The sequence below is a fragment of the Lonchura striata genome, chromosome 1 (assembly GCF_046129695.1).
Source record: "Lonchura striata isolate bLonStr1 chromosome 1, bLonStr1.mat, whole genome shotgun sequence".
Classification (NCBI taxonomy): domain Eukaryota; kingdom Metazoa; phylum Chordata; class Aves; order Passeriformes; family Estrildidae; genus Lonchura; species Lonchura striata.
This window is the reverse complement of record NC_134603.1, coordinates 7,631,317-7,657,363: the sequence shown is the minus strand read 5'-3', so window position 1 is coordinate 7,657,363 and position 26,047 is coordinate 7,631,317.

Sequence of the window (26,047 nt, the reverse complement as noted above, 5' to 3'; positions counted from 1 at the left end):
CTCAGTAAATTGAACATCTTCTATTGTTTTTGTCATCTTTCAAATGAAATGCAAGCTGCTGAGTTTATATTTCAGTGAAGTTCTAAACCACACAGCATTTATGCTTAAAAAATGTTTCTGCTCTACTTTGAAGCACTTGTTGCTTTTTATTTTCCCATAGGAGAACAGATCAAACACTTGGTGCGGACATTCCATGTGTGCATTCTCTGTTTTGAATGTCTGCTATTCCGTTTTGATGATCCATAATACTGTAAGCATACTTAGACCTTTCTTTCTAGACTAGACTCCTTTCTACATAGTACACTCAATTGTCTGATTTTTTTAAACTTTATGCAAAAGCTGTTCCATATGAGAAGTTGTTTTGGGAAATGCTTAAGGACACACAGAGCTGTCAGAGTGATATTCTCTCATCTTAATTGTAATGTTTTTTAGACTTTTTTTTTGACATTCACATTCTCTGCATAAAATTTGACAGCCAGGATAGACTGAGGTCAGAATACAGTTGCTAAGATTAATGAACCTGCAATCAATCTCCATTAGAAGCAAATGGAACTATTTTATGGTATTCTGGCCTGCTGCAGATTTTGTTAATTTTGTTCTTTCTGGTGAAATTTAGCCTGAGGTATAAGAATACTGCTGGCTACTGTCCCAAGTAGGTGTGGTTTTGTTAACACTGCCTCCCATCCTTGGGCTGGAGTATATCTCTGTCAAGGATGTTTTCCTCAGTAACAGTGATTGAGGAGTTCCACCATCCTCCACTACGAATATGCATTTGTTTTCACCAGCATGTCTTGCATACCAGTAAGGCCAAATGAGCTGTTGTCTCCAATATCCATTAAAGGAGTGCTCCTTCTGACCACTATTTTTTTTATAGGTTGTTCTAAAATCTTTACATCTTTGGCTACTTGCAATTCAAATAGCAACAAAATATTCTCGGAAATTAAAATGAGAAATTAGGTTTTTTAGTATGCCCAGTTTTTATTTTATGATGAGAATGTTCTTTTTTTTATTTCATCTATGAAATTGGCTTTCATGGTGTGTCAGATTTTGAAACTAGAAGTTATAAAAAGATATTTTCATTCATTCAAAATCAGGAACTTTCAAATTAAAAAATAAAATATGTTGGGATAAAAATAAAAGTTGATTTTCTTTGGAAAGTCACACTTATTATTAGACAGCTTGAAAGGGAAAAAAGACATCAGTTATTCTTAACTACATCTCTTCAGAAACACAAATATCAGATTGCTTATTCCTGTCCTTATCAGTTTGTAGTTGTTCATATAAAAACTAAGATGATGTATTAAAATATTGCAGCATGGAGTACACCAAACTTAAATCATCCCTTAAAGGTGCAAGAGGGATTTCAGGAACGAGGAAAAGAGTGTGCATAGGGTCAAATGACTTGCCCAAAGGCACACGAGAACTCTCTGTCACGGCCCTCCACCAGGCCTGGTTCTGCATGTCAGTTGTGTCCTACCCTCTCACTGCTTTGAGTCTGCATTTATACCAGCCATTACACATTCAAATAAATGCAGTGTGAAGTCAGATATATGTATATATATATATATATATATATATATATATATATTTGGTTCTCACATTGCAAATTCAGAGGAACACACGTTTATTATTAATGTTGATAATGAGATAATAAGCTGTCACCGGGAATTGTGATGAACAGCATCAAGGCAAGTCTATTGCTAGCATCCACAGTGGAATTTCTGCCAAGGAAATGTAATGAGGAAGACTGAGGGGGGGGAAAAAAAGAAGCAACAGCACCTGGTAGTGTGAGGGGTGTGTGGGTTGGAAATACTATCTTGGGAGATCAGCAGTTCTGCTTGTGGAGATGCAGTTTAGCCTGTCATTTAGCTTTTTCTGGTAGTTTTCCTTTTGAAATGAATATTATGCTCATTACAGGTGCCAAGCTGACAGCCCTTAAGATTGAAGTTGCTTCTTACAAAATCAAGTGTAGTAAGCAGCAGTAAGAGAAGCTTTTTCAGAAATGCCTGTCAATAAATCTCCACCTTGGCCAGGAAAAAATGGAAAATAGCTAAAATTCATCTTTGGTCTTTGTACTTTGCCTTGTAGGAAAGGGATTTTTAATGCTATTTGTGTTGTTTCCACTTTCATTTTGGAAATGACTTGGTATCAACATATTTGTCTTTTGTCCCTAACAAACACTAAAGAGGAGTAGCATTTGATTGCCTTTATCTCACCTTGTTTATGATAAGTGACCCCAGCTTTAACATTGACCATGTACCACCATCATTAACTTGGTAGTAATTAAGTTTTGAATGGTGTTAAATGCCAGTTAAGTAAAATCTCATGGAAAAAGCTGAAACACTTATTATAGGCCCAGACACCAGTGGCTATATCACAAAGTATGTAATTTAGTTTTCGATCCCCTAATGTTCTTATTTACTCTTACTTCTTTAAATATTGGCTTTCAGTCCCTAAATTCCATGAATGCTCTCTGCTGGTTTGCCTTTCTTTGGAGCAGCTGAATTGTCTGATTTTCAGGTACAGTTTGTTGTGTTGCTAATAAAAAATAAGACAGAAGGAAGATCTCCAGAACGTAACTATATATTTCCTCTGCTCCTTGGAAGTATCAATTCTGTCTAATCTATTCCTGATGGATATTTGTCAAGATGACCTCAAAAGTTTTCAAAGAATGGAATGTCTTTATAGCAAAAATGATCTTCCATAAACACTATTTAATATAGGCGGTAGACTGGGTAAGATGGGCTATGTTCTTGGTGTGAGTGCTATCAAATAATAGTTCCTGACTTGCCTATACAGGGTTAGTTAAAATAGTTCCTCCCTTTTTAGTGACACTGGGGTTGTCAGTCCCCTAAGAAAGTTAAGTCCCAAATTTCAGTTATGTTTTATTGGGCTTTTATGTCTATGAGTACCTATAGCCTAATTTAAGTCTTGTGTCACAAAGATCCAAAGACATAGCAGCACATGATGACAGAGGCTGAGATTAGGTATGGGTCAGATTCAGCAAAGAAGGAAGGAGGATGGTGATGATCTTCTTAATCCTCCAGTTAACAGCAGTAAAATGGGAGCAAGATATTGATTTTCATCAACTCTGTCTCATCCATCAAGTGTGTGCTGACCTATGAAGAAACCTAGATGCATCCAACTTAGCACTGAAAGGAACTTCTGGTCACAGTGGGGCTCAAACCCCTCTGTTTCATTGGAGCTGGAGGTCATTGGATGTATTGAGATTCAAGGAGCTGTGAAGGGCCAGATGAAATCTGACTTAACCTGTCCTGTGAGTTACTGTTCTTTATCCTGTGCCAGGGGCTCTTAACTTCAGTGTCCACCTAGAGGAGAAATCCCAAAGGAAGAACAGCACACAGGCTTTCATCAACCATAAATCTTTTTGAAGACACAATCTCTTCCAGTGCTTCAATAAATCAAAGCAACAACCACTGTTACAAGTCCTTATCTAGAAACCAGCTCTGGCAAAAATTGGAATTTCATTAAGAAATCCACAGAATACAAATTTGGGGAGCAGGAGCATTCCTGAAAGGGGAGCAGTCCACAGTGCCATCCAACACAAAAAATCAGAGTTGGCTGTCTCCATACAACATCTATTTCTTCATAAAGTTTTGCCCCAAATGGATGAAGTCACTGACAGTCTCTTAATAGCTACCAAAGAGAACCTGTGTGAGATAATGGATGGTGGAAGGGGAGGGCCAGAGCTGAGGGGCTCTGTGGGCAATGTTAAATATTCCTTCTGAATATAACTTTGTAAATGTGATCAAATTAGAACTAGTGATGTGGGAACAGGTACTCAACAGCCACCCTACCCTTCAGTTCTTTAGGCTATTTTTTGTTAGAGAAAATGCTCAATTTATGTTTTGAAATGTACAGAGATTTCTCTGGAATAAATATCATGGACTTGTAGGTTACATTTTCAAGTAAAACAAAAAGGAAGTAAAATACGAAATTGTCAACCTCCAAAACTCTGCCTAAACTCTCATCGTGATGTGTTGCCCTGAGAAAGCCTGCCAGGCTGTTTAACACCTTTATTGCTTGATCCTGGGAGCTCAATTTATTATTTACTGATCCTTCTCCTGTCATTGGTCATGACCACATATCTGGCTATATTATTCCTAGCAGGTTTTCCAGCACATATTGGTTCAAAAATCAATCACTTCCTAGATCCATCATTTCTGTCCTTCTTTTGGGCTACATGTCTCAAGTGCTAATCTGCCAGTGGCAGTCTAATGCTGTTTACAGCAGCACCTGGTTTTGCCACATGAGGAAAGAAAGACTTGCCTCTTGTTTCTTCAGCTAAAGTACTGTAATAAATAGATGGCATGGACAAATAAATACGTTTATCTCTCCAACAGTACAGGAGTTCCCTGGTGTACATTTATTTATTTTCTGCAAATTTTCACATGGTTTCACCATTCCTCTGGGAAGATGGTTCTTCAAAATATCAAATCATCAGTATTTGTTTGAATTACTGTCATTTTATACTACCTTGAGCTTACTTTCATCCTATTACTTATACTCTTAAGTGATATTCTAAATCATTCTCATCCTCTTGTTGCTTATTCCTCTCTATATTGCATAGCAATATATGAATTTCTAGTTTTATTCATCATTCTTACTGTTCATTTATTACTTAAGGATTTTAACATATGCTTTTGGATAAATCTTTTGATGGTATTTTTTTCACATTTAAATGCAAGGTATGGAGAATGATGTTCATGACAACACTGGCTTATTTTTCTGTCATAGCTCTTTGCAAGCAACAGCACAATTTTTGTTATCTTTCTTAGAATTGGTCTTTCCGAGTTGTTTTTCCCTCATGAAGTATTGATAGTTATCTTATTGATTTTGTGAATTTGCAAATCTTATTTTGTTCTATTTTGATATAATCATTATGTTGAAAAAAACCCCTAAGATCATCAAATCTGAGCATTTACCTAGCACTTCAACCCTAGTGAACAATTCCATGCTCACCACTAAACCTTGTTCCTTTAGCACTACATTTACAGGTCTTTTAAATACCTCCAGCAATGGTGACTCCACCGCTTCCCTAAGAAGCATCTTCCAATCCTTTACAACCCTTTTGGTGAATAAATTTTTCCTAAATATCCCATTTTTTGGCCAATTCCTCTTGTCCTGTCACTTGTTACTTGGGACTGACCCCCACCTGTCTACTGCCTCTTTTCAGGGAGTTGTAAAGGGTGATAAGGTTCTTCCTGAGCCTCCGTTTTTCCAGGCTGAGCACCCTCAGCTCCCCCAGCTGCTCCTCATCAGCTTTGTGCTCCAGACCCTTCCCCAGCTCCATTGCCCTTCCCTGGACAGGTTCCAGCCCTCTATGTCTTCATTGTTGTGAGTGGCACAGAACTGGACTCAGTACTTGAGGTGTGGCCTCACCAGAATCCAATCCTACCCTTGTTTTCCAAGTCTTAACTCAGGTCATTATGATCCATTTTCAGATGTTCTCATCTTATTTACTGTTTTGTCAGGCTACTACTGTGCTAAGTTTTTTTTTTTTGTTTTTTTTGTTTTTTTGTTTTTTTTTTTTTGTTTTGTTTTTGTTTTTGTTTTTGTTTTTGGTTTTGGTTTTGGTTTTGTTTTTTTTTCTGTTTTTTTTTTTTTTTTAAGGGCCTTTCCTTAAAGGAGTTGCATTGTAGACTTATAAAAAATGTTGGTTGTAGGCTCATAACAAAGTCTGGTTTACCTTGGCAGGATACCAGATGTGCAGCAAAGCTGCTCTGCCACTCATCTCCCCAGCTGGACAGGTGAGAGAAAACATAAAGAAAAGCTCATGGGGTGAGATAAGGACAGGAGGAGATCACTCACCAGTTATGGGCTTGACTTCACTTGGGGAAATGACCTTAATTTATGAAATGACCTTAATTTATTACCAAACAAAGCAGAGCAGGATAAGAAATACAACCCAAATCTTACAACACTTTTCCTCTACCCCTCACTTCTTCCTAGTCTCAACTCCACTCCCAAATTCTCTACCTTCTCCCCATCAGAGGTACTGGGGGACTGGGAATGGAGGCAGCAGTCAGTTCATTGTATGTTGCCTTAGTTCCTCCTTCCTCCTTGGGAACAGGACACCTCACACTCTTCTCCTGCTCCAGTGTGGTGTCCCTCCCATGGCAGACAGTCCCCTGAAAGCAGGCTGACCCTGTCTGGACACCAGGCACCCACCAAAGCCTCTCTATCACTCCCTTACAGAGCTGGACAGGGGAGGGAAAATAAAATGAAGAGTTTGTGGGTTGAGATAAGGACCAGTCTAGATCACTCACCAAATACCATCACCAGAAAAACAGGCTCAACTTGAGAATATTAACTGAATTTATTACTAACAAAATCAGAGGAAAACCAGCTTCTCCCCACCCTTCACTTCTTCCCAGCCCTTCCTCCTCCCCCAGCATGCAGGGAGACAGGAGACAGAACTCCAAGAAATACTCCAAATTTAGTCTACTTCATGGGGAATCAAATTTCTGCAGTGTGGGTCACTCTTCCACAGGGCCAGTCTTAGGCTGCTCCAGCCTGGGCTCTTCTCTCCACAGGTTCACAGGTCCCTGCCAGGACCCTGCTCCAGCACAGGCGTCCCACAGGGTCACAGCCTCCTTCAGGCATCCCCCTGCTCCAGTGAGGGGTCCTCCATGGGCTGCAGGAGGATCTCTGCATCCCCATGGACCCCCTTGGGCTGCAGCAGAGCTGCCTCACCATGGGCTGTGCAGGGCAGCTCTGCTGCAGTGCCTTCAGCACCTCCTGCCCCACCTTCTCCAATGACCTGGCTGTCTGCAGAGATGTTCCTCTCACATGTTCTCACTCTGCTCTCCCCTGGCTGTAGTAGCAAACTGTGCAATATTTTTTTCCTTCTTAAAGATGTTATCACAGAGGCATTGCTATAATTCCTGATGGGCTCAGCCTTGGCCAGGGGAAGATCCATCCTGAAGAAAGTTGGCATTGGCTCTGTTGGACATGGGGGAAAACTTCTGGCAGATTCTCACCCTGTCCCTCCCATAAAACCTTATCACAGAAACCCAATAAAACAAAATAAATATTTCAGAAGATAAAGTATCAAAGAGGGAAATAGAAACTATCAGTGAAGACAGTTGTGTGTGTGTTATACATCCTGCTATTTAGATGTATTCCTGATTTCACATCCTCATTTTTTAGAGTTTGCTGTTTAAAGACTCAAAGTTTGATCCATTAGACTGTAAGGTTGACTGTGCACTATTTTAGATACTCCACAGGAATATTCATTTCTTAAGAGATATAAATTTTAATGTTGTCTCATTGAGGACCTTCTGATGTGATCTAAATCACAACATGGGCAGGGACTATAGGATGTTGTGAGGCCTTAAAATGGAGAATGGGGCTCACAGAGAACTTCAGGGAAGAGTTAAAATATTGTGAGCAGCCAAGAAAGCCAAAAGAAGGGAGAAAGGGAAGAAGAAAACTTTAATTGTTTAAAACAACCTTCTGGGACTGTTTAAACTTAATTTAAACCTCTCTAACTTTTTTATAAACCCAGATCAGGAATATTGAAATGGAATAATAATCTTTTCTGTTCACTTTTACAGTAACTAAACTTTTTTAAGGACTTGAAAAAAATAGTAGCTAACATTTTGAGGATATGTGTCTTTGTTTCTTTTTTAAGGAATGTTTATATTTGAATCTCTTAAACATAACATAAAGCCTGCTATTTTTCTTTCAAAGTTGCACTCTATGCCAGAGCATATCATTTAACAAAATAAAAGTTTTCCTTAACTGACCTCTGCTGGAGCTGTTTTGTTTTTGTCTTAAAAGGGATTCTGGCAAGGAGACTGAAGGTTCCAGATTTGCTCTGTGACTCTTGTTCATTCTGCGGCTCTCAAATGGCTATACACTATTTACTGAAGAACAACATGTGCCTTGATGACCCTGAAAAATGGGCAGAGTCTACACAGCAAAGCAGGATCTTTGCTTAGAGGGCTTTATAACCTTCTGAAGTATTTTTTAAGTTATAGAAAGCAGCAGAGTTGTCTCCACTACCACTGTACTGAGTCCAGCAGCTCTTGGGGTAAGGTGTGTTTTTCAGAGCTGCTGCACTCCCAGAACAGATCCTACAGGATCCTACAGATCCTACAGCTGCTACAATCTTGCTACTTTGGTATCACACAACTGCTGAGGTTGGAAGTGACCTCTGGAGATGGTCTAGCCCACACCTGCTCCAATCAGGGTTAGCTAAACCAGGTTGTTCAGGGCTGTGCCCAGTTGGGTTTTGAATATATCCAAGGACTGAGACTCCATCTCTGGGAATAATGTTTCAGCTCTTAGTCATCCTCACATGAAAAATGTTTTTTTCTTTCCTGTGTGTCAGCTTGTGCCTATTGGCTCTTGTCCTTTCAGTGAGTACATCTGAGGAGAGCCTGGCTCCCTCTTCATTGCAACCCCCACACTCCCCAGTCAGGTACTTGTACACATGGATAAGATTCCCTCTGAGTCTTCTCTTGTCTGGTTCCCTCTGAGCCATCCCTTCTCTTACAACCTCTTTTTATATGTCAGATGCTCCAGTCCCTTAAATATCTTTTCAACCCCTCACTGGACTTCCTTCAGGACACATAAAACTCTCTTGTCCTGGGGAGCTCAGCACTGGACACAGCACTCTCAATTTATAGCACTGAGCAGAGGGGAAGGATCCTGCATCCATCCCTTAAAATTGTGTCTAAAAAGATGGAAAGCTTTATTGGGAGCACAGTGAGGCCACATCAAAGTTTTGAGCTGCCTGGAGGGCTAGCCAACTTTTGTCTATGCGGCATTGCACCCTGTGTTGTTTCAGAGCAAACAAAGGCTGATGTATCAGTAAGAAGGCCCTGGTTTTTATGTTGTTTACTCCTGATTTAGATTAGTCTTGATGAAGACTGCATGTGATTGAAATTGGATGCCCAGGGACTCTTTGCCCCAGAGAGGTTTCTGAGCATTTTAAGTGCAGCATTGGGGTGTACCCTGGTATGAAATGAAGTAAGGAAGGCTATGTGATATGCTTCTTTTGAAAGGCAGATCTTATGAAAAATTCAGGAGGAAATGCTTTTCTTTTGTTCACTGCCAGTTCATCTAGCTTGAAGCTACAGAAAGAGATTATTATTTTGGGGTACTTTAATGTGTGGGAGCTTTTAAGTGGATATAGATTTGTTCCGTTTGTTGTCAAGGTGCCAGAAGTTTTTGAAACCTGATAATGCTCTTTCCATGTTTTATTCAGGTTGTCATCACTAATGAAATATAATTTAATTTTACTTTCCTATTATGTTTTTCTCATCTCACTATCAACAAAGAAAGTGTGCAGAATAGTTTTTATCACTGCTTACAAATAAGGGAGATTTACAAACAAATGTATGCAAAAAATTAATGCTTTTGCAGAAAGGCTTTAATTTATTATTTAGTTCTATTTCTCCAGTGATAGTAAAACCATGCTTTTTATGAACATCATAGTACCCTTAATTCCCAAAGACAATTTACACATTAAAAATAAATTGCAAAATCCTAGTAGATTTAAGCATGTTGACACATTTTAGATTAAGGATGGTAATTTTGATGGTTGCTAACTTTTAAATAAGTTAGATGGCTAAAAATAATTAGCAAGAGCTTGGAGGTTTTTTAAAAAAAGGGAGGAAAACCCACATTCCTTGAGAATAGACTGATAGCCTTTTTTTCTTAAAGATGGAATCTCAGCATTTTTTCCTTTCCTCTCTTGCTAAGAGTTCAAAGAGAACAATGAAAAAAATAACCTTAGGGTTGCAGGCTGCAGTGTGGAGAGGACCTGCAACCACATCTTCTGAGGGATCCACAGGGTGTGGCTGTTTGTTTCTGCCCTCCCTCCAGTGGGATCTGGTCAATCTGTCATTGCCCAGCCAGGTGTTTCTACTCTTTAATGTAGCCTTTGTGTCAACTCAATATCCATCCAGGAAGCCAGCTGCCTGGCAAAGGAGAAATTACTGCAGTGGTTCCTCATGGCCACAAGTGGCAAAATTAGCAGACAGGATTTCCTTCAACCCACAGCCTGTCCTACTCACCACGCCCTTCATCTCCTCACTGCTGTCCTCAGTGTGGAGGATCAGCAGTTCCTCCCTTCTCCCCACCCTATCATATGGACTCATTTTGTGTTCTGACTGCTTCTGCAGCATCCTCTCCTGCAGCCCTGGCACCCATTTCCTATCAAAAAATCTTCATCCTTCTCAACCACCCTCATTCATTTCCCCTTAATCTTCCTCATCACAGTCCCCTGAATCCTCTTCTGCTCCCAGAATTGCACTTGCCTGGAACAGATCTTAAAGAGAAGCAGCCCTTTGGCTATCAGGTACATTTTCTGTCATTTTGCAGGTTTTTATTTAAATCCTATTTCTTTTGCATTCTTTCATTAGGTGGCTGTCAAACCTCTGTGCATATTTGCCTCAGGATAATAGACTACATATGCATAATACATAGTTTGGATGCCAATAGATTTTATTACAGTTTAGGATAGTGGTTCTGCTTAATTTCATGCTATCCACAAACTAGGTGGTAAATTGTTGTCTCTGACAGGAAGGTTATACTACAGGCTAAATTTTACCCTGAGTTACAAACATCTTTCTATCAAAATTAGAATTTGGCCTATAACATATTTGGAATTGAAACAGAGAAGTTCTGGTCTCCTTATCAGACCTGACATACAATCCTGTTACATTACAGATGCACCTCCTTGATATAAAGAAAGCGAAAAATCCCCAGTTCATGGTGAATTTTTGTGGTTAATAGTATCTGATAAAATACAAGTGAATGAACAGCACCTTGAGGGAAGGTTGGATGGGTGAGGGAGACAAGGCATCCAGGCAAGCATTGTTACATTTCTAGCAGAAGGGCAAAAGCAAAGATAAATGTAGGTCACTGGAAAAGCCAGAAGCAACAGTAAAATACCAGAGAAAATTCCAGAAGAAGCGAGACAAAGTGACTGCAACAGTGCATAATCCTCATCACATCTCAGGACATACTCAAAGCAGATGTAAAATCCAGAAATCAGCAAAGCTACTTCAGTCCTTTCCCACTCCGTCAGTAGGGCATGAGAAACAAAATTGTCATTTTGCAAACTCACCTCTTTATGTCTACAAAGTCTCAAATTTCTGAAACAAACTCCCACTTTGGAATTTCACCAGCAATTCTTTCCTGTTCACTGAAGAACAAATCCAAGCAAGACACTGGTCTGGCCTCACTATGCGAATTGAAAGTGTTCAAGAACTGGATGTGGCACTTGGTGCTATGGTTTAGCTGATGTGGTGCTTGTCAAAGGTTGGATTTGATGATGTTGGAGGTTTTCCCAACCTCATTGATTCTGTGGTTCTGTGATTCCATTAAATGCCCTGCAAACCCCCACAGAAGGATGGCAAATCTCTCACCTGACTTCTCTGTCCTGGCTGTTGTTTCCTGGACCCCAGAGTTCAGCAATAACAGGCTCTCCCATGCAAGGAGGGTGACAGCACAGCTGTGTGTGCCCTGCTTCAAGACCAGGATCCAGTTTACTCCAGCCAGTCAGCTGGCCTTTCCCTTTCCTGTGTTTGTAATCTGGATACAAGGCAGATGTGCTTTTGGCATGTGCAATAAATAAAACAAGGAGTAGGGAGTGGGGATAGGTATACAAACATTAGGACCACATACAAAATTAGAATATTCTGAAAAAAAATTAAAATCTGGCTGGTCTCCTGTGTTTCTCTCCCTCCCATATTGCTTCTCTCCTTTCCCAGATTTAGTTTCTAATAAACTGTCCCATCTGTCAGACACAAGATCACTGGGGCATTTCCAGGGTTGATTCATCCAAACATAAGAGATCCCACCCACAAGGATGCATCTTTTCTGTACAGAACTGACTATATGGAAGCAGATAATTGGAAGCAATTAATCACACCAAAGACAAACAAGCCTGAACATAAATCATTAAGCTAACAAGAACATGATCTGCTTCTCTACCCCCTTCCATCTCCTCATCTGCTTTCACACAGCTTGGAAGAAAGACCTTGGCTTGCAGAGCAAATGTTGCCAGTGCATTTTATGGTTTATAATGATAGCAAGAGGGCTTGCTTTATTTTTTTGCTTTTTTTTTTTTTTCCCTTGCATGACTATACTGTGAGTATAGTCACAGTACCTGTAGATCTTCCATACTGAGACCTCCAACCATATATAAAGAGAGCACACTCTATTCAACCATCATTAAGCATCTTTTTCAGCCTTGTACTATTTCACCAGTGTACTGTCCATTCAGCATGTTTTCATGCTTGAAATATCCACACTGACCCTTGAGATGTGTCAGCTAGTTTGTGTAACAAACTAGTTCTGATAACGTGCTTTTATGGGCACTGGCTGCAGTGTCTCAGCTCTCATTCACATTCATCGTGCTCTGCAAGAGCCTTGCATCTCTGACCTTATTCCCCATGACCTAGTTGTAATATTTTAGATTTAATGGTCTGATTGTTGAGCTGCCCTTGGAGGAGGGATTCTTATGCTTTTCCTATCAAAGTCTCCTTGAGAAAGGTGTCCTATCAGAGCATTTGCACTTCAAAGTGCTCCAGGAGGGCCCGAATCAGCATCCATCTCACCAAACACAGCTTCTAGCTGGAAGAGAAGCTGGATTGTGTCCTTCACAAAGGGCAGGTGCTTCAGGAAATGAGAATGAACTACAAAAGGACAAGATGCTGATCTTTGCTACTCCATATTCTTTTGGCGCATATTTCTTGAAAAGCCCCTAAACCACCTGGTGCAGGAAACACCCTCCAGTGTTTCCAGGTGATGTGAATCCTTGAAATGGAGAAGTTACACAGCTGATTAAATTCTTATCATTTGTAATACGAAATAATGACAATTGTGATACAGATAACACCAAGAAAAGACTAACTGGATAAACCAGCTAACCAAATCAGAAGCCTTGGAATTTGACTGATGTAGACTTGAAGAAGCAGGAGCAAAGTGTGAGCACTAGAACATATATGACAAGAGAACCTTAAGTGTGCAAATGAAATATCCAACTGCAACAGTTCTGTTACAAAAGACTATTCAGCCAAAGAGGAGATAAGAATTAATAATGTGTAAATTTTGTCTACACAAATGGCTGTCTAGACTACTGGATACTTCAACCCCCTGAAAAGGTATTTAGTCAGAAACATGCAGTTCTGTACCACAGGATGCAATCTCTGAATAAAAGGAAACTTGAATTGTTGCTGTTTCTGTTTAACAAGAGAAGATCCAAACTTCCTTTTCATAACTGGCAAATATATTAGATTTATAAGAAAGCTAGATGACCCAAATGATGACAGTCTATCCACAAACTCAGGAAACATATCTAAAATATAGCTAATGTGCCAGTGATAAGAGCCAAGTCCACTTCTATTTAAAATCCTTTTGGGGAGACCACTTTCACCCACCTTTATACATTGCCATGTATGTACACCTCAGTCTGAACTAGCTCCAAGCACAGTCAGTGAAGGGAAATAAGTACATGGGGGATCTGAATCATCTGGTCTATTTTAGCTCTCCACCTTAGGGGATGAATCACCTCTTGCCTGCTTCTCTCTGGCTACACAGGAAGTCTCATTGCTTGTTCAGATGCAGATGATTACCTTGTAGATGTTTCTGTTGGAAAAGATGTGTGGCATCTTTCAGAACTCTTTGATATATTGAAACATTGTGTGAAGAACTGAAATATGTTTAGCATTTGAGAGTGAAGAGTAATGACAAGAGATGGCTGCAATGATTGGTGAAAGATTAGTCCATCTTTAGTTCCCATGTAGAACCCAAAAGGAAGAGTGTCTCCATGCCCAGCAAAATTAATGTCACATACTGTGTCACCTGCCAGTCCTGGGTGGGAAGGCAAACACGGGGTGAATGAGGTGATGCCACACACTGTACTCTGCATTTTCACTTCTCCCTGTGCCAAAATCTTACTGCTTATTGTACAGACTTGCCTAGAGGCTTGGGGCTGTTGAATCAGCAGAAGGAAGCAGTCAGCCTGTTCCTCAGGGTATTTTATAGGTCTCTGTAATGTTACCAGTGTAAGTCCTGTCTGTGGTAGGGAAAAGGGCTTAGAGAAAATAAAATTTTTGTGGATAAGATCAATATAATTTAGAATAAATGGGCTGCTTGGTATATCCTGGCAAAACAAAACAAAACAAAAAAACTCAACAACAGCAACAACAAAACGCCCAAAACTCATGAATTACTACTAGCATTTTGAAAATAAAATTTGAAGTAAAAAGTGAATCACAGGGAAATAACTTAATTATGTGTGCAAAAGCTATTCAGTATTCAAACAATCCTGAACATCAAAAAGGGTCATGTCTCCATGGTCTGAAGGGAAAAAGAGGGAAGATAACTAATATTAAAAATATTGTGCATAAGCAAGGAAGTCTGTTGTTTAAGAAAACCAAAACAAACCAAGCAACTAATCAGACCAAAAGCAATAATGATAATCTGCAAAGAGAGGACTGGCAATTTCAAATGCCTACCAGATAAAAAACAGCACCATGGCAATGGAGTCAATGTCTGAGAAGCATCCCCCAAATATATTAGGCATTCTATGGAAGACCAAGAGGAGTGATAACTTGAGTAAAGACCTGTGAGAAGAACTGCTATTCCTGGAGAACAGGCCTGATCCTTCTATCTGATCCACAAAACAATAGTTGATAAATTCCATGGAAATGAACTTATCTCCTCTGAAGTGTGGAAGGAGCAATCCAGGACACAGACATATCATGCCTTGGGCTGAGGCATTCCAAAATGTGCACACCTGCCAGCATCCAGGAAGATGCAAGGTGACAGAAATTTAGGATAACATATATTACTTCACTTCTGAGGCTTTATCAATAACCTAGGCCTATTTTTCTGTTATTCAGTTATCTGGCTTTTGTTTTCATTAAAGTGTTTATCTCAAGAAGTAACAGAAATTAAGTTATTAGACTTTTAAGAATGGTTAATACCCAAACCTAGGTCTCTTTTTCTTCTCTTTGCATTGATTTGCAAAGAAAAAAGAACAGACATTTCTTGTGGTTGCTACGAAGATCCACAAGTGTCTGAGGGGTTTGTCAAGGAATTAAATTTCTTAGTTAAAAAAGCAAGAAGTCACCTTGAGTAAAATAAATATTGTAACAAAATTTTGCAAAGTTGACAAGAATGTTGGCTCCTGGCCCTGCCCCCCACGTTATCTGTCTCTGAAGACATAGCACAAAGGAAATACAGTCAAAAAGATCAATGACCTTTGAAGAAGAAAGTCTCTGAGAACAAAGTTATGTTGTTTTCCTGTCAGTAAATTTAGCATTCCTTTCGTGGAACACAATCTAGTCAAACTATTAAATGCAACCATAGATCTTATTAATGAAAAACTGCTAATTTAGTTTTTCTCCAATTATAGTGTAAGGTTTGGTGTAGAAGGAAAAAAAAAAAAAACAACCTTCTGATTTCTCCAGTCTTTCCATTGTCTGTAGTAGAAAAACAAAATGAAAAAGTTTTCTTCAGGCAAGAGAACAAGAAAACAATTATCTCCTTCTTCCCTTTTTAAATTCTCTTTTCCCTGTCTACCTTGCCATCTCCCTTAACAGAGGGATTATTATCAGAAATAATAAAATCTATTCCCTGAGGATAAAGGATGAATAAACCTTATGGAAGGTGAGATTTTCTGAACCATTCATTTGAAAAGTCATTTAGTATTCATAACCCTTTCATTCTAATTTAAATCTGTATGATTTGAGCCAGTTTACTCTTGAACCAGTTTTACACCTGAACAACTCCTCTGGGAAGGCTTCTCCCCTGCATTGCATTTTGCACAGTGAATTATACCTGAAAGAAATGAGTGCTAGATGCTACAGACCTGCTCTGGGACAATTCCTCATGCATCTTGCAGGGTAGAAGATGATTATCTGCAAGACATAAAGCAGTAGAGATCCTGGGCCCTTTGCCATTTATGGGGTTACTTCAGACTTTCAGTAGCAGCAAAATCAAGGAACTTTGTAGGGATTATTCAGAGGTACTTTCCTATGACGGAGGAGAGTATGCATATGAGCTCTCCTCTCCTCTCCTCTCCTCTCCTCTCCTCTCCTCTCCTCTCCTCTCCTCTCCTCTCCTCTCCTCTCCTCTCCTCTCCTCTCCTCTCCTCTCCTCTCCTCTCCTCTCCTCTCCTCTCCTCTCCTCTCCTCTCCTCTCCTCTCCTCTCCTCTCCTCTCCTCTCCTCTCCTCTCCTCTCCTCTCCTCTCCTCTCCTCTCCTCTCCTCTCCTCTCCTCTCCTCTCCTCTCCTCTCCTCTCCTCTCCTCTCCTCTCCTCTCCTCTCCTCTCCTCTCCTCTCCTCTCCTCTCCTCTCCTCTCCTCTCCCCTCCCCTCCCCTCCCCTCCCCTCCCCTCCCCTCCCCTCCCCTCCCCTCCCCTCCCCTCCCCTCCCCTCCCCTCCCCTCCCCTCCCCTCCCCTCCCCTCCCCTCCCCTCCCCTCCCCTCCCCTCCCCTCCCCTCCCCTCCCCTCCCCTCCCCTCCCCTCCCCTCCCCTCCCCTCCATCTGAAAGGACTTCTTTCAGCCCATGTATACATGAGAAGGATGCCAAGTCTGTCAGCACAAATTCCACAGATTACTATTTCCCTTGTGTTGAAAGAAAGGTACACAGAAAAGGACAAATTTGCTCTGAATTCTGAAAAAAAAAAAAAAAGAAAAAAAAAAAGAAAAAAAAAAGAAAAAAAAAAAAGGAAGCAAAGTGTCCACTGAGTACAAATTTTTCTGGAAAACTGTTTCTGAATAGAGAGGTCTGAAATCAGAGTGAATATTCTGAGACTGTTGCTTTTATCTCCCACCCAGGAGTCAGGGACACATCATGGCCTGTGAGACTGCAGGTTTGGGTAACAACCTGCTCACCAGGGACATGTTTGGGAAACAGCCTGGTCACTGGTGGCTTGATGTGCAAGACAACATCAGTACTCAGCCAGTGTAAGCTTGAAAATGTAATGTGTTAATCTTCACAAACCCTTTGGATCACAGATAAAAATTATATCCATTACCCAGTGAAGGAGCCTGCAGCAATGAGTCTGCGGGTACTGCACGAAAACTAGAATAAAATGCCTAAGAAAATGTCAGCTTTATGCCTCAATATTCTTTCAGAATTTCTACCCCACTTAAGACAGGCAAGATGTAACATGGCCTGTTGGATGATGGGTTCTCCCTGTTTGATCAGTTCTTCCCAAATTCTTCCCCTTCCCTAACAGAAGACCTGATCACTTCTTCCTCCACCTCCTTGGTGCACCAAGTGGTGAAAATCAGCACTGGAGTAATGTGTGACATGTCTTCAACCTTTGTGGAATTTCCCATTCACTCCAGTGGATTGGGGCTTTTCTGGCCCAAATTTTGATGCAAATTGTCTATAATGTAAAATTTCCCAAGCAGCTGCAGAACCCCTAGAGCAGTGTCTTATTTTAAAGTAGTCAAGACAGTTTACTTGGATTCTATTTGTCATGTAAGGAAGGGGAATGTTTCAGGGCCAGATTCCAAGTGTTTATTAAAGGAAACTTATTCCAGACTCAACAGGAAATAAACTTGCCTGACACCTTCTAGGATATCAATTTCTGACAACATGTGAGATACATGAAAACCTAAATCTTAGATTTTTTTCCCTTGTAATTTTAGCTGCTTGGCATACTTATTCACGCATTCCCCAGCTGGACTGCACTTAACCCAATTAAAAACATAGAATGGATGAAATTTTGACCTTGTCTTCATTCCCATGTTGACAGTGTAATACCTCATTACATTAAAAAGCACCATTGAGTAGTTTTACACAGTGTAATATTAGAAACTGTGTTTATGAGCACTTTGCTTCAATGTGAATATACCCCAAGTGAAAGTGTGTGCTGCTTGCCTCCTGCACAGTCCTTAACCCTCCTAAAGCCTTGTGCTGAGGCAGGGCACAGAAAATCTAAAACAAACAATCAACAAGCAAAACAATTACAGGAGGTACTTTGCTAAACAGCCAAGGCATTTGTCAAAACTGGTGTCTGTAATTGCCTAAGACATGGAAATGGAAGTGGAAATGCATCTCACAAAGCAGAGTGATCACACTCACAAAGCAGAGTGATCACAGTGAAAATGTCCAGAAGATGAAGCAGCACTTCCAATAAGCATTTTGACAGTTCTGCTAGTGAGGAACTGCAGGAGAAAAGTGTAAGGTTGCCATTTTGGCCAGCTGTTGCTGATAAGATTGAACACCCTTGTTCTTTGGAGGGCTGTTCACACCAGCAGGAAGGCCCAGATCAGCTGAGGTGCTGTGTTAAGCTGGTCAGTTGGCAGCCTCACAGATAAGGCTGGCTGAAAAGCAAGAACAAAATTTTGTGAAAATGTTCAGCTTTTCATATTTCTCTTTCTTGTTCTAGAGAAGACTTCCCATATTTTATTTGTAAAAATTTACACCAAGAGAATCACCATAGCTGGTGCCCAGACCTGGAGAGGACTAACAGGGTTAAATGGCCCTTACAGGTGGTTTTAAGAATCCACAGCAAAAATAATGGTTTAATGCCTTCTCTGAATGACTTGGATTTGATCTCCCAGCTGATAGCTCATCTCCAAGCTTTGCTGTCTGGGAGACAAGCAGGCAGTGTCTCACATTATATAAAAATGAAATATTAAAGTAGGACCACAAAGGGGCTAATTATGTTTCCTGGAGAACATCCTCTTCCAGATAGATGTTCCTGAAACAAACTCCTGCCTGGTCTACAGGATTTTTGTACTGTCTTTCTCTGTTGTCCTGAGTCACTCTCTCACTTTGATCAGGAATTGTGCTCTATACCTGTTCATGCCTCCTGATGGTTACAGGGAGTGAAGGCTCAATTTCCACAAACCTATGATTGAATCAGATGATGACAAACACAAAGAGTATTTATTGAGTTAGGAGATCCTTTATTACATAAAACAACATTCCAACCATTATCTATAATCTCGTTATGACTCATTATAACCTTGTAACAACACAAATAGTATCCCACCTAACGTGCACACCATGAGAACTTGGTTTGTGCAGTTCCAGCACAAACCCTGCTGGAACATCTGCACACCAGCTGCCCTGTGATGACAGAACCACCACTGTCCTTCAGCCTCTTGGTGTGGCAGCACCTGGGAAGACATTCCCAGCAACTAGGGATGTTATCTGGGCCCCTTCCCTTCCCTTCCCTTCCCTTCCCTTCCCTTCCCTTCCCTCTTCATAGGTCTCCTTGGGGTTTTCATGTTTATGTCATTCATGTTTATGGCAGTGATTTCCTGCCTAGGTGTCACATAGAGCACCAGGCTGGTATTTGCATGTTCATCTTGCCACAATATTATCTAAGTTTACATCAGTCTAAAGCAAGCTATTTAATTTTTTCTGTTAGTTTCAACCAAGCTCTATTAAGGTTCAGGTCATTTCTCTTTTGTATATCAGCTGACTTTCAGTTACAGTTTACATTTTACTCCATCTTTGGCAGATTTCAAGCAATAAGGGAAGGTCTTGCATACTCCTTCAAGCTGATGAACTAAGATATTTCTGACCAAAATTAAAAAAAAAAAAAAAATCTATGAGAAAGAAAGTTGTTGAATATTTCCCAGTAAACATTTTTGTAGCATTTCTATCACAACTGGAATATAAGGCTCCTCATAATTTCTTTCACAAGTATGCTCAGAACCAAATCAATCCCAGCTGGTTTCAGGACCAAGACAGACACTGCACTACCCAGCCTCATAGGAAGCTTTCCACTTCCTTACACCATGGTCACTGTCACGAGGTGCACTATGGACAAAGCCAAGAAAGGCTTAGCAGCACAACCTTCCCAGCTCCCCCCCAAGCAGCAGAGCTTGGAGGCTCATCCAGACACCCTCCAGCTTCCACCTGAGGACATTCTGAATGAATCAAAGGGCCAATGTAAAAGCCAGATGAGCAATGAACTCAAATCAGTGCAACCAGGGGGAGGAATCTCAGGTGGTTGCAGTCAGCTGGGCTTCCCTGACAAAAGCCAAAGCTTTGTGAGGCTGAAGTTAACATCCTATTTAAATCTCTCAGCAGGGACAGAGCTGATGATCAGCCCAGCTGGCTGAGAGTGAGTAATGGCTTTACCATTTGTCTTGCTCACTGTATTTCTCCTCCCCTGTCCCCCTCTTTATCCACATTTCTTAATCCTATTAAGCTTCTCACATATCTGCTGTTACATTATTTGAGCCAAACATTCCTGATAGTTTCCCCTCATGTCTTGACTGACCAATCCTTGAATATGAAACTTTCATAAATCTGTGAAGCAGAACCATGGATTCAGTGTGGAGATATTATTCCTCCTATAGCAGAAGTGGACTATCTGGGGATGTAACAGATGTATTTTAAGTGTTTGTGGTACTGTTAAGTGCAGCTGCTTCCCAGAAAAGACTAATCAGATGTCTCCTTAAAAAATGCCATGGTACTTCTAAGGTACTTCCCAAAAAGCTTTTGATAATTTAATGGGAATTTTTTATAACATCTAGCTATTTTCAATAGTATTCATCAAATAAAAGAGATATATATGTTCATCTGATTAAATACATTTGTAACCAGTATGATCAGTTTCTTACCAGCATACATACCTACTTTATATCTAGATACTTCAAAAGGTGAGCAGTCAGCTCCACTGATCAAACATGAGGATGAGCCTCAGCCTTTTTGCTTATCTAGTTTTCTTACTTCAATCAGGCACGGCATAAGAGCTTCTGATCATTTCCCTGTTCTCATCTTCCAGTTCAGGCTGCTGATGTGACAGACAGATGTTTGGACTGTTCAGTTTGGATGAAGAAGTTGAAAGCAAAGATTCAGCCAGGAGCTGTTAGTCCAATGGACTTACTTCTAACTGAGATGTGAAGAACCATCTGCTTTTGGAGCAGAGATTTACATGCCATCTCCAGCTGCTCCCCAACATCTGAGCTCTTCCCTGGCACTACATGGTGCTGCTCTCGCCTTTGTAAACAGGTCAATCCCTTGAATCCATTTACACTGCCATGAAATTTCAGCTGGCCAAAGCATAGAATAATGGCAGCTTTGAAAAGTAAGACAGCTCTGTATAAGGCATAAAGAAATAATTGCATATGCAAGAGGTATAAAGAAAAAAATTACAAGAATTGAGAGATAATTTAAAAAAACATCAGGCAAATGCTCAAAGATAGGAGTTGTATCCACAACATATTGTCCAACTCCTTCACAGGAACTAGACTATGTACTTCCTCTCTAAAAGTATTTGGGAACTTCCTGATATTAGATCTACTTTTCCACAATGAAATCAGATGAAATCACCTTACAAAAAAAAATACAGATTGGTTAATTTCTGAGAAGCTTGTGAAATGCCAAAAGGTTTTGTGCAATAGGTAGTATGGATTTTCATGTTCTTTCTCTAGTTTTCTAGGTGAATTTCATTTTCCTTTTTCCTGTGGAGCTAGATTGTGATGTTCTTTAGGTCTAATAGGAGGTTTTTGATTGAAGTATCTTTGTCAGATTCCTTTGTCCAGACCATTTGCTTTGTTATTCAGCTGGGTTTTCTTTTCTTTTTTTCCCCTCCCCTTTTTTAATTAATATGAAGCCCACTGCAACAAGAAAAGAATACTGATGTATTTTTCCTTCCCAACTGACACAGAGCCAACAGAATTATTCCCTTGCAAATCCTTCTTCCATACCATGTTTAATTCACGATTATACCAGTTCTCATTCCTTAATAGGCCCAGCTCCATGTGTTTCTATTTAATCATATTGTGATGAAAAACAAAAAAAATCCAGCATCTGTTTCCTCTTGCTTCCTCATCATCATCTTTCATCAGTTACTACATCCCAAACCATAGTTTTCCTACCACCATTTTTTAATGTCCCTTCAGGGTTTTTTTTTTGTCTTACTTAATGTGTTGATTTGAACCTCCTGACAGGTGATGGTGAGGATGCTATGACACTGTGTCTATAACTGTGGCTGATTAAATAACATTTTCCAGCCTGGTCCTGCATGGCCTTTCTGTAAATGGAAATTAAATTATTCTTTAATTATGACCAGTATTTCATGCTACAAAGTACCAGACACCCTTTCTCTCTCTGCAATAATCCAAATTACATGCCACTGTTGAAGTACCAGGGTCCTGAGTGTACTGGGACAGATTGTTTGTTTAGGTATTTCCAGTTTGCATTGAAGAGTCCTGCTTGCTGATGTTAAGTACATGCCATGAACAGTATATGAAACAACAGAAACTTGAGCAGATGAGAAAATAATGCTTTAATATGACTGATCACTAAGTAGAAAAAAAAGCACTGAAATTGGCTCCCAGTACAGGGCACAAAATGAAAACCTACAGCAGTGAAGCTTCTCAGAGCTTTTCCCACTCCCCTACTCCTCCATTCTTTCATGAAATGCTGCCATTCAAAATTTTTCCACACAGGTATTTTCCCTTGGTTTTAGGGGTTGTATTTCATGGTATGGGGAGCAGTCAGAGAACTGGACTCAGAGTGTCAAAATTTGATTCTACCCTCTTTTACTTTAAAACCATTATCCATTGTCCTACTGCTACAAGTCCCAAGTAGTTCTAAAGCAATCCTTGGGAAGCTGATGGAGAAAATCCTCTTGGTAATTATATCCAAACATAAGAAGCACGTTGTGATTGTGAGTAGTCAGCATGGATTTTTGAAGAGGAAGTCATATGTAATCAAGATAATATCTTTCTGTAATGAGCTGGCTGGTTCAGTGAATGATGGGAGAGCAGTGGATGTTGTTTACCTTGACTTTAGCAAAGGTTTCAATGCTGTCTTTTGTAATGTTCTCATAGATAAACTGCTCAAGTAAGGAGTAGATAAATAGACAGGGAGGAGGACTGAACTCTGGCTGAGCTGCTGTGTGCAAAGCACTGTGGCTAGTGGCACAAAAGCAAGCTGGAGGCCAGTCACTACTGAAGTATCCTGAGGAATTGATACAGAGGCCAGTTCAACATCTTTATTAATTATTTTTTATTTATTAATTACCTTCATGATGGGACTGGATACATCCTTTGCAAGTTTGGAGCTGGTTCAAATCTGTGAAGAGAAACTGATAGTCCAGAGGGTTGCATTGCCTTCAGATGGATCTAGTGAGGCTGAAGATACAACCTGGAACCTTGTCAAGTACAACAAAGGGAAATGTGAAGTGCTTCAAGTCCAAACAAAGCAAGGGAGATGATTCTTCCCCTCTACTCAGCCCATCAGGAATGCTGTGTCCAGTGCTAGGCTGCCAGTAGAGGACAGATATGGAAACACTGGAGCAGGTCCAGAGAATGTCCATCAAGATGGCTTTTGGAGCATATGACATACAAGGAGAAGCTGGGAAAGAAGTCTCAGGGGGAGAAATTATCCATGTGTATAAATATGGACAATCCAGATCCTTGTCAGTAGTGCCCAGTGATGTGGCAAGAGGCAATGGGCACAAACTGAAAGGAAATGCAGAAAATACAATTTAAACATAAGAAAAGAAGCACTTTTTCATTGTGAGGTGATCATGCACTGAAACAGATTTCCCAGAGTGGTTATGGAGTCTGCAGCCTTGGAGACACCTGAAACACTTCTGGACATAGGCCCAAGCCAGCCTGTGTGTGCTGACCCTGGTTTGAGAAAGGTGATGTTGAGCTACATGATGTTTACAGGTCCCTTTCAATCTCAGCAGTTCTGTGGAAATTCCCTCTCTTACCCTACACTACAAAGTAATTTTTTCCAGAGTGTGAAGGAGTTATGACTTCCTTAAAAACCTCTCAAAGACATTGTCTGTAAGAAAATAAAGTCCCAGACTAACTACCTTCAGGCAGTCCTAGCCTACAGACAGAAGCAAGTATTCAGGTGCCTGTTGTTTCCTGGGCAAAGGGTCTGCTGCCTTAGGAATAAAAAAGAGAAAAACCCCACACTGACTAATATCTTTTAGTGGAGAAGGCCTTAAGGTTGTTGTTTGCTGGTCTCTAAGGCAGTTAAACTTTATTGATTTCTTGAGGCTTGCACTGGAATGGTCATGGCTTTAAATGTCCTAAGCTACCATGGAGGTGAAAGATTGTCTGTTTGTCTTCTGCATGTCTTAGATTTCAGACAAGCGAAAGAGAACATGGCATGAGATCTTCTCCTAGATCCCTGGAGAAGCTGTTCCTGCTCTTTTCTGAGGTTCCTCTCTTATGGTCTGTGTGGACACTTTTAATATGTTCCCTGTTACAGATGTTTGCCAGTTCTCTGGACTCAGGTCCTGAACCTTTTGACTTTTTCCACTTAAATTAGAAAGAATGGGAGTGTTCCTCTTGGGAGGAAAAAGCTGAAAGCTCTGAGAATCCACTTTTCCATCTTTATTAAGTTGCAGCAAAAGCTTTTAAACAAAACTTGTGAAAAACATATTTTCTTTTTTTCCTTTTTGTCAATTGCTTCATACCTGAAGGGGTTTCTCTTCATACCTGAAGGGGAGCTAAGCCCTGTGAGGCAGCCACAAACCACTCACTGCTGCTCCAAAGCAATGGGAGCTAGGAGAGGGGAGCATCCTCCAGCACCTGTTTCACAACTATAAGATAAAATTGTTTGAGGAAACACTCAATCTGAGCTTTAGTAGGGAGAACTTCAGGAGAAAGAGAGGAAGATGAATTGAAAATGTATAAAGCCTGCGAACCCAAAATGTTTGGGTTCATTGTTTACTGTCATTAAGATGTGTACTATTTATATTCTATATTCTCACATCCAGGGTTTGTTTGATTACACTTACAGGCTTACCAATTTTTCTGTGCAGAAATTGTTCAGACTATTCTATAATAATAATTTCATAATGTTGCTGAATTTAAATTATCTCAAAGAATCTTGTTCATGCTTTTCTATAAGGTAGACCTGGTAAGAGCCATAAATATTTTACTGACTCAAAAAAGCAGGGAGAGTGAAATGCAACAGTAAATTCAAGGTGATGGAACATGTTTGCAGCAGAGTAAGTAATTTGGCTTTTCTGTTTACTCTGTGAGGATGTATGTGCTTCCAAATGTCACATTACACCTAGAAAAAGTATATGAGATTTATTGTATTGCACCTGACCAGGGTTCATCCAACTGCATGTGGTGCCTTCTAATTTGATGTATGAAATTAATGAAACAGAAACAAAGTAATCTCAAATCAAAAAGACTCATCTTCCGTGCACAGAAAAGAATGCTACATCTAATCTAAAAAGTAGGATTGTTAGTAAGGGGCTGAAACCTGAAAGGATGTGTAGGCAAGAGAGAGATTGCAATTAGCTGGAGGGGAAAGCAGTAATAAAAAAATAAAAAGGCAAACCCAACTTTTTTAATGCTTTCAAATGATTACTATAACAATCTGCAAATGATCAGCATGATGTTTGCACTATTAAAAAAACACATAATTTAGTTCTGTAATGTTAAACATTGTGCCAAGGAAGACAATTTTGTGCCAAACTTTCTATAACACCTGGTGTTAGGAAAATATGCTTTCTATTTCTCTGCTCTTTTATTAAAAGAAGACATTGCTGGTCTCATTCTCCTGAAAGTATGCTATCCTTCCAGCTCTGCATGAGCATTCCGTCCCTTTAGGAAGAAATACTCAGTACATTTACCAAACACCTTCACTAATCATGCTTTTCCTCTAAACCAGCAAGATGACCTCAAGGTGACTCCCATTCCACTGGCTGTGAAAACCACCTTGCTCCTGTCAGATGTGTGCCCTTGAGTCCTACTGAGGTGTAATTGCTCATGCACAATTAGGTCTGTGTGCTTTAACTCATCTCTCTGGACAAGGGCATGTGACACTCATGTGAAACAGTCCCTGATCTAACTGCTGGCCTAAATTCAGCACTCAGAAACATGAAAGTTCAGAGCAACACCTCTTCATTTATTCATGTGTCCTCATCATTCTGTGCTCTTAAGGAACTAATATCCTTAGTATCCTATTTTTATATAACCATTTTCAGCAGCATACCTTCAAACACTACCTAAAGTAGTTCAGGTCTACCAGGACCTCTTCTAGATGCAGAAATACACATCTGTGGGCAGCCAATTATGTGCACAAGATCTCACAGT